We start from the raw sequence: 9,275 nt of genomic DNA, 5'->3' as shown, positions 1-9,275 counted from the left end.
GCTGGCCCCGTGCTCCCCCGCCTCGGCCACGCGCCCCGGCCACCACCGTCGCCCGCTCGCCCTCTGGCCTCGTGCCACCCGGCCCCGCTCTCCGGCATCGATGCCGCCGTCGCTCGGGTCCGCCCCGGCGGCGCCCAGCGCCCTGCGCCCATTCCTGGCCGGCGCCGTTCCCCTCGCCGTGGCCACCGGCCTCCCTCGCTCCTCCTCCTCCCCTGAACCCCCACCACCTCGCCCCGGCCTCGCTTCGTCCGCCCCGACGCACCGTCCTGGCCACCCCCCTTTGCTCGCCGCCGTATGGGCAGCTCCTGCCGGCCCGCGTCGCCGGTGGCGCCCTGCTGCTCCCCCGTCGGCGTTTCCCCTCCGGTGGCCGCCCGGCCTTGCCCCGGTCCTCCTCGCCCCGGCGATTTGGGCGAATGCCCAGTCGGGCGCCACACCCGCTCGCCCGCACCAACACCCGTGGCCCGACCCGAAATGGCCTCTGTGCCACTGACCACAGGGGCCCACGCCCCATAACGTTTTATAAAAAAAAAGGAACTAAAAAAATAATAATAAAATAAATAAAAATAAAATAAAAATAAATATATTAAATAAATAAATAACAACTAAAATAATTAAAATATTAATTAATTAATTAATTAAGTAATTAATTAAGTTAATTAATCCTGATTAGATTAACCTAATCACTAATTAAATTAACTAATCTGTAATTAAACTAAACAGAGTATGACAGGTGGGTCCCACTGGACCCACACGTCAGGTTGACCAGGTCAATGGTCAACGTTGACCTGCTGACATCACTCTGATGTCATGCTGACGTCATAAATTCATTTTCGAATTAAATAATTAATTAATTAAATTCCAGAAATTAATATAATCTTTAGAAAATCATATCTTTTAATCCGTAACTCGGATGAAAATACTTTCTACATGAAAGTTGCTCAGAACGACGAGACGATTCCGGATACGCAGTCCGTTCGTCCGCCACACACCCCTAACCTATCGAACTCGCAACTTTTCCCCTCTGGTTCATCTGTCCGAAAACGCGAAACACCGGGAATACCTTCCCGGATGTTTCCCCCCCTTCGTCGGTATCACCTACTACCGCGATTGGGCACACCTAGCATCGTTACTTGTCATGTCATGCATCGATATGCATTTGTTTGCATTGTATTCATTGTTTCTTCCCCCTCTTCTCTCCGGTAGACTACGAGACCGACGCTGCTGCTGCCCAGTTCGACTACGGAGTTGACGACCCCTCCTTCTTGCCAGAGCAATCAGGCAAGCCCCCCCCCCTTGATCACCAGATATCGCCTATTCTACTCTATATTGCTTGCATTAGAGTAGTGTAGCATGTTACTGCTTTCCGTTGATCCTATTCTGATGCATAGCCTGACATTGTTGCTACACCTGTTGATACCTTACCTGCAATCCTAAATGCTTAGTATAGGATGCTAGTTTATCATCATTGGCCCTACATTCTTGTCAGTCTGCCTTGCTATACTATTGGGCCGTGATCACTCGGGAGGTGATCACGGGTATATACTATACATACATACATACTATACAGATGGTGACTAAAGTCGGGTCAGCTCGAAGAGTACCCGCGAGTGATTCACGGATTGGGGGCTGAAAGGACCTTTGTCCTGACGGCCCTCTGTGTGTATCTTTGTGGCGGAGCGACAGGGCAGGTTGAGACCGCCTAGGAGAGAGGTGGGCCTGGCCCTGTTCGGCGTTCGCGGACACTTAACACGCTTAACGAGATCTTGGTATTTGATCTGAGTTGGCTACGAGCCTATACGCACTAACCATCTACGCGGGAGTAGTTATGGGTATCCCGACGTCGTGGTATCAGCCGAAGCACTTCAGACGTCAGCGACGGAGCGGCGCGCGCCGAATTGGACTGGAACGCCACTAGGCTAGGTCTGCTTTCGGCCGCGTACGCAACGTGCAGGTGTGCTATGGGCGATGGGCCCAGACCCCTGTGCGCTTAGGTTTAGACCGGCATGCTGGCCTCTCTGTTGTGCCTAGGTGGAGCTACGACGTGTTGATCTTCCGCGGCCGGGCATGACCCAGGAAAGTGTGTCCGGCCAAATGGGATCAAGTGTGCTGGGTAAGTTGGTGCACCCCTGCAGGGAAGTTAATCTATTCGAATAGCCGTGATCTTCGGTAACAGGACGACTTGGAGTTGTACCTTGACCTTATGACAACTAGAACCAGATACTTAATAAAACACACCCTTCCAAGTGCCAGATATAACCGGTGGTCGCTCTACCTCAGGGATATGAGGAGGGGATCGCCGGGTAGGATTATGCTATGAGATGCTACTTGGAGGACTTCAATCTACTCTCTTCTACTTGATGCAAGACGGTGGCGGCGAGAAGCGTAGTCTTCGATAAGACTAGCTATCCCCCTCTTATTCTGGCATTCTGTAGTTCAGTCCACTGATATGGCCCTTTACACATATACCCATGCATATGTAGTGTAGTTCCTTGCTTGCGAGTACTTTGGATGAGTACTCACGGTTGCTTTCTCCCCCCTTTTTTCCCCTTTCCTTTCTTTCTGGTTGTCGCAACCAGATGCTGGAGTCCAGGAGCCAGACGCCACCGTCGACGATGACCCCTACTACACCGGAGGTGCCTACTACTACGTGCTGCCCGCTGACGACGACCTGGAGTAGTTTAGGAGGATCCCAGGCAGGAGGCCTGCGCCTCTTTCGATCTGTATCCCAGTTTGTGCTAGCCTTCTTAAGGCAAACTTGTTTAACTTATGTCTGTACTCAGATATTGTTGCTTCCGCTGACTCGTCTATGATCGAGCACTTGTATTCGAGCCCTCGAGGCCCCTGGCTTGTATTATGATGCTTGTATGACTTATTTATGTTTTAGAGTTGTGTTGTGATATCTTCCCGTGAGTCCCTGATCTTGATCGTACACATTTGCATGCATGATTAGTGTACGATTAAATTGGGGGCGTCACAAGTTGGTATCAGAGCCGACTGCCTGTAGGAATCCCCCTTCCACACTCCTTGGCCGAAGTCGAGTCTAGTCACTACAAAATTTTTACTAACATGGCTGTGAGCCTTACGGGCCCACGTCGCCATTGGGTGGTACTAGGATCTTTTACTCCTCGACCTTTACTCTGGGACTCTGAACTCTTTTCTACCCGGGTTAAACGAAATTACTAACTCTGACATTAGGATCCCGTTACCACGTTCACCCCAAAGTTGGATAAGCCATAGTTATTCTGTAGGATAGCATTTTGAATAGTGCCCATGTTGTCATTTGACTCCATTGAAACATCTTTGTTTTCAGATGGAACCCGCGAGGCAGGTCGTGCGCCACACTGCGGCCATTGGTGCCTTAGGATCACCTGCTGTGCTAGCTGATATGATGACCTATCTGGGTTATCGCTGGCACCCTGAGTACACCGTCTACGAGGAGTACCAGGACTTTAACCAGGAGCAGTACCGTGCCATCGTCCACCTCTACTCTCGGGAGTATGAGTCCACTACTGTGCTGCACACCGCTCATGGTGTTGGAGTGACCATCGAGATGGCAGTCCACGATGCGGCTCATGCTGCTCTGACACGTCTTCGTGGAGAGTATCAGGCGTTGGACACTTCCCCTTTCAGACACATTCCTATCGCATCTGACGTTGGCGCGGAGGGATACTACACTGCCGCCTACTCCACCGTCACCCGAGAGCCTTTCCACCATCAGCGCCTGGTTCTGCATGCTGATGGGCTGGACCGAGCTAACAGAGCTCTTCGCCACGAGTTGTACACCACTCGTCAGCACCTTTACAGGGCTCTGACGCGGTTGCACCCCTTTGTCCGGTCTGGACAGCTGCCGCGTTCTGCGATCTACCCAGCCAGGACCGTGATGCCCCACGGTGTCGGATGGCCAGAGGTGGGAGGCTACTCTCCCGCACTTGGTCCTCTTCTGCCACCTGAGCGTCGGGTTCTACACCAGAGTATCCGCGGCCCCCAGGCCACTGACGTGGAGGACTATCCGTTGCCTCACTACCAGCTGTCAGGTTACAGCTACCTTCACAGTACCTCCTGGGACTGATGTAGTCTTGCTCATTAGTATTAGATGCATTCGCGAGCCTGCGTGCCGCCTATAATGACTTAGTCTATGTACTGAACTCTGTGTACTGAACTCTATGTCCGACCCCTTTTGTAAGTTATGCCGACTATCTATGTGGTATCTGTCGTGCTCCTTTCATTATGCATGTTTCATCATGAATGACTCTTGTCTATGCAAATTTCTCAATACTGAACTACCCCTGTTATATATTAACAGGATGGTTAGACCAGCTGGTCGTGGTCGTGGTGGCAACTTCCCACCACCGCCTGAGTACATGGCTGGTATGATCCAACAGCTTGAGATGAATCGCCAGTTCATGGAAAACATGATGGCTCAGTTTCCTCGCCCCAATATGAACCAGCATCCAAACACAACAACTCTGCAGGATTTCATACGCCTCAACCCAAGTGTGTACCGCAGCTCAACCCAGCCGCTTGATGCTGATGACTGGCTCCGTGACATCACCTATGAGATGGAGTCTGCTGATGTAGCCCCTGCCAGCTATGTCACTTTTGCTTCATTCTTTCTAAAGGGACCCGCAGCGCAATGGTGGGACAGCCACAGGCGTACTCTGCCAGTTGGGACAATCATCTCCTGGCCAAACTTTCAGGCTGCCTTCCGTGCCCGCTTCATTCCTCAGGGAATCATGGACAGGAAGAAGCGTGAGTTCCGCAACCTCACACAGGGCAACAAAACTGTGGAAGCTTATCAGCGGGAGTTTCTGGACTTATCCCGCTATGCTGAAGAAGACATTGCAACTGATGCTCGCAGACAGGAGAAGTTCCGTGAAGGCCTTCAAGCTGACATCAAGCTCGCACTTCTAGTGCATGACTTTGCCGATTTCGCCACCTTGGTGAACAAGGCCATCAATGTCGAGACTGGTCTGCAAGAACACCAGAGCTCTCAAAGGCGCAACCGTGACACGGGCTCATCTTCGGGCCCGCCCTCGCAGAAGCGTAAGATATGGATCCCGAACAGCATGTACCGTCCAAATGCACCTGCCCCAAGGCAGTCTTATGCTGCACCTCGACTGCCGGCTGCTCCAACTAGGCAGCCGAGACTTCCAGCTCCACCACCCCAAGCTCCTGTTCCTACCCCCGAGAATGGGTTGTGCTTCAGGTGCGGACAACCAGGGCACCGTGCTAGGGAATGCAACCAGAAACAGAATCAACTGGCCCTTCCAGCAACTGGCCGTGGGAACAACCAGGCCCGCAACAACAATGCCAAGTCTTATGGCCGTGTTCATGCCAACCACATTGATCTGAATGAAGCTCAAGACCAGCCTGCTACTGTGATGGGTACACACCTCGTAAATTCAGTACCAGCATCCGTTTTATTTGATACAGGTGCATCGCATTCATTCATGTCCGAAGATTTTGCATACAAGTACGATGTTAAATTTGAGCAGATGAACACTTCGGTAGTGGTAAAAACCCCCGCGGGACAATGTCAGACCTCCATGGTTGGCATTGACGTCCCTGTGGAAACCGAAGGGTTGGAGTTTCGTGCCTCGCCCATTATACTGAAGTCGTCTAACATTGACCTCATTCTGGGAATGGATCGGTTAAAGGCGCATACTGCTTCTATCGTTTGCGCCACTAAGACCGTCCATCTGCTACACCCTTCTAATGAAATAATTAGCTACGATGCTCATCTGGTTCGGAATGCCGAGGCCAGACTTTATGCCTTAAACGCATTGAACGCTGCACCACTTGAGGGCATTGAAAACATTCCCGTCGTGCGTGAATTCCTAGACGTCTTTCCTGAAGAACTCCCAGGGATTCCCCCTGCTAGAGCTGTCGAATTCGTCATCGACTTGAAACCAGGCACCACTCCTATAGCCAAGCGACCCTACAAGATGCCGCCGCATGAACTCCTTGAGCTTAAGGAGGAAATCGATAAATCTCTTCGAAGTGGTTTCATTCGCCCAAGTTGCTCTCCTTGGGGAGCACCTTCTCTCTTTGTCAAGAAGAAAGATGGGACAAACCGATTGGTCCAAGACTACCGTCCTATAAACCAAGCTACCATTCAGAATAAGTATCCTCTTCCTCGGATCAATGATCTGTATGATCAATTGGCTGGTTCATCAGTGTTCTCTAAACTCGACTTGAGGTTGGGTTACCACCAGATCCGTGTTCGTAAGGAGGATATCCCCAAGACCGCATTTGTGACTCGTTATGGTTCATACGAGTACACCGTCATGTCTTTCGGCTTGACCAATGCTCCAGCCACCTTCTCTCGCCTGATGAACTATATATTCATGGATTACCTCGACAAGTTTGTCGTGGTTTATCTGGATGATATCCTGATATTTTCCAAGAGTGAAGAAGAACATGCTGAACATCTTCGTCTTGTGCTGGAAAAGCTACGAGAGCATCAGCTATATGCCAAGTTCTCCAAGTGTGAATTCTGGCTTCCCGAAGTAACCTATCTCGGGCATGTCATCTCTAAGGATGGTATTGCCGTCAACCCTGAACAGTTCAGGCTATTCTCGATTGGACTCCTCCGAAGAACGTTAAGCAAGTCAGAAGTTTTCTCGGTCTCGCCAGCTACTGCCGTCGATTCGTCGAGAACTTCTCCAAGATTGCCAGGCCTCTGACTAACCTATTGCATAAGGGCGTCAAGTTCCAATGGACAGACAAATGTCAGGAAAGCTTCCAGGCACTCAAAGACAAGTTGACTTCTGCCCCAGTACTAGCTCCACCTGATACTAAGAAGGACTTCGTCATTTACTGCGACGCTTCCCGTCAAGGATTAGGCTGTGTCCTAATGCAGGAGCGCAAAGTGGTTGCTTATGCCTCTCGTGAATTGCGCCCTCACGAAGAGAACTACCCAGTTCACGACCTCGAACTTGCTGCTGTCATTCATGCACTAAAACAGTGGCGACATTACCTACTCGGTAATCGTTGCGAGATCTTCACTGACCACCAAAGTCTGAAGTATCTGTTTACTCAGCCAGACCTGAACCTCCGTCAGCAGAGATGGATGGAGACTGTTGCAGACTTTGATTTGGGTATTTCCTATACACCAGGCAAGGCTAATGTAATGGCTGATGCCTTGAGCCGCAAGTCTTACTGCAACCACCTCCAGGTTCACAAAGTTCAGCCCTCACTCGTTGAAGAATTCAGAAAGCTGAACCTCCATATTGTTCCTCTGGGTGCACTCGCTCCCCCTCCTCCGGAGTTCCGCAAGATGGATCTCCGTGTTGTTTCCCAGGGATCCCTCTATACCCTGGCTATTGAACCCGATCTCGTGGGCACCATAAAGACAATGCAGGGATTTGACTCTGAAGTCTACAGGATTAAGCAAGACCTCAAAGAAGGAAGTCCCTCATCCTTCACTATTGCTGATGATGGTGCCTTGTACTTCAAAGGCCGCCTAGTGGTGCCGTGTAAGAAGGAAAACCTGAATATGACTCCGAAAGTTATGAAAGAAGCTCATGATACGCCTCTATGTATCCATCCTGGTAGTATGAAGATGTATCAAGACATTCGTCAGAGATTCTGGTGGTCTAACATGAAACAAGACATTGCTCGTTATGTTGTTGAATGTGACGTTTGCCGTCGTATCAAAGCAGAACATCAAAGGCCTGCTGGAACTCTGCAACCTATATCTATTCCTGAATGGAAATGGGACCATGTCGAGATGGACTTCGTTATTGGATTCCCCAAATCGCAGAAAGGCAATGATGCTATTCTTGTCGTCATTGACCGACTTTCTAAAGTTGCACATTTTCTGGCTGTCAAGGAAACGATCACTGCTAGTCAGCTGGCAAACCTCTACATGACCAGAATTGTCTCGCTTCACGGTATTCCATTGGTAATCAGTTCAGACCGTGGCAGCTTATTCACTTCAAGATTCTGGGCAAGTTTCCAAGAAGCTATGGGCACTCATCTGTCTTTCAGCACTGCTTTTCATCCTCAGTCACAAGGGCAAGTTGAACGTGTCAACCAAGTTCTCGAAGACATGCTTCGAGCTTGTGTTATTTCCTTCGGCAAGAAATGGGAGGAATCTCTTCCGTATGCTGAGTTCTCTTATAATAATAGCTATCAAGCTAGTCTGAAGATGGCCCCCTTCGAAGTGTTATATGGACGAAAGTGCCGAACCCCTCTGAACTGGTCAGAAATGGGGGAACGTCCACTCTTTGGTCCGGATATTATCCAACATGCCGAAGAGCAAGTCCGCATTATTCGCGAGAATCTCAAGACTGCCCAGTCACGTCAGAAGAGTCAGTATGACCGTCATCATAAAGACATGGTCTATCAACCTGGCGAAAAGGCCTATCTTCGCGTTACACCAATGAAGGGTGCTCACCGCTTCGGGATCAAGGGCAAGCTAGCTCCTCGCTATATTGGCCCATTCACTATTCTGGAAAGGCGTGGAAAAGTGGCATATCAACTGGAGCTTCCGTCGAACCTTTCTCAGGTTCACGATGTGTTCCACGTGTCACAACTCCGACGCTGCTTCAAGGACCCAATCCGAGCAGTGGACCATGAAGTGCTCGAATTGCAACAGGACCTCTCTTATAAAGAGCATCCGGTCCGCATTCTCGACCAAGCTGAACGCCGCACACGTCAGAAGGCGATCAAGTTCCTCAAGGTCCAGTGGTCGAATCACTCTGAAGACGAAGCCACCTGGGAACGCGAGGATCGCCTTCGTGATGAATACCCCGCACTGTTTCCTTCTACCTCCTAAATCTCGGGACGAGATTTCTTGTAGTGGAGGAGATTTGTAACGCCCGGATAATCATGCTACAGTAAACTCACGTTGATGGTGCCACGTCACTCTGTCACTGTAGTTAATCTCAGGTTAATTCAAAACTGTTTTGAAATTCAAATGCAAGTTAATGATAACAATAAAAGTTTCCAAAAATTAAGACTAAAATGTTCGGTGATTGTCAAATATTACAAAGGTAATTGTGGTGAGGTAAACACATTTTTATAAAAGGCCTAAATAGTTTAGAATGATTTAAAACAGAAAGAAAATAGAAAAGAAAACAGAAAAAAAAGGAGGAGAAGCCCCCCCTGCTGGACCGCGGCCCAGCTGGCCATCGGGCCAACCAGGCCGGCCCAGGTCGGCCCCCCCCCACTCCTCTCCCTTATCCACTCCCCCCCACTCCCCACCGACAGCCTCCCCCACTCCCCCCGAAATATCCTCCCTCCCCCCCGATCTGGATCGGGAGGAGACC

Source organism: Triticum dicoccoides, chromosome 7A (genome assembly GCF_002162155.2).
Source record: "Triticum dicoccoides isolate Atlit2015 ecotype Zavitan chromosome 7A, WEW_v2.0, whole genome shotgun sequence".
In the NCBI taxonomy this organism is placed as follows: domain Eukaryota; kingdom Viridiplantae; phylum Streptophyta; class Magnoliopsida; order Poales; family Poaceae; genus Triticum; species Triticum dicoccoides.
This window is presented reverse-complemented; position numbering follows the sequence as displayed.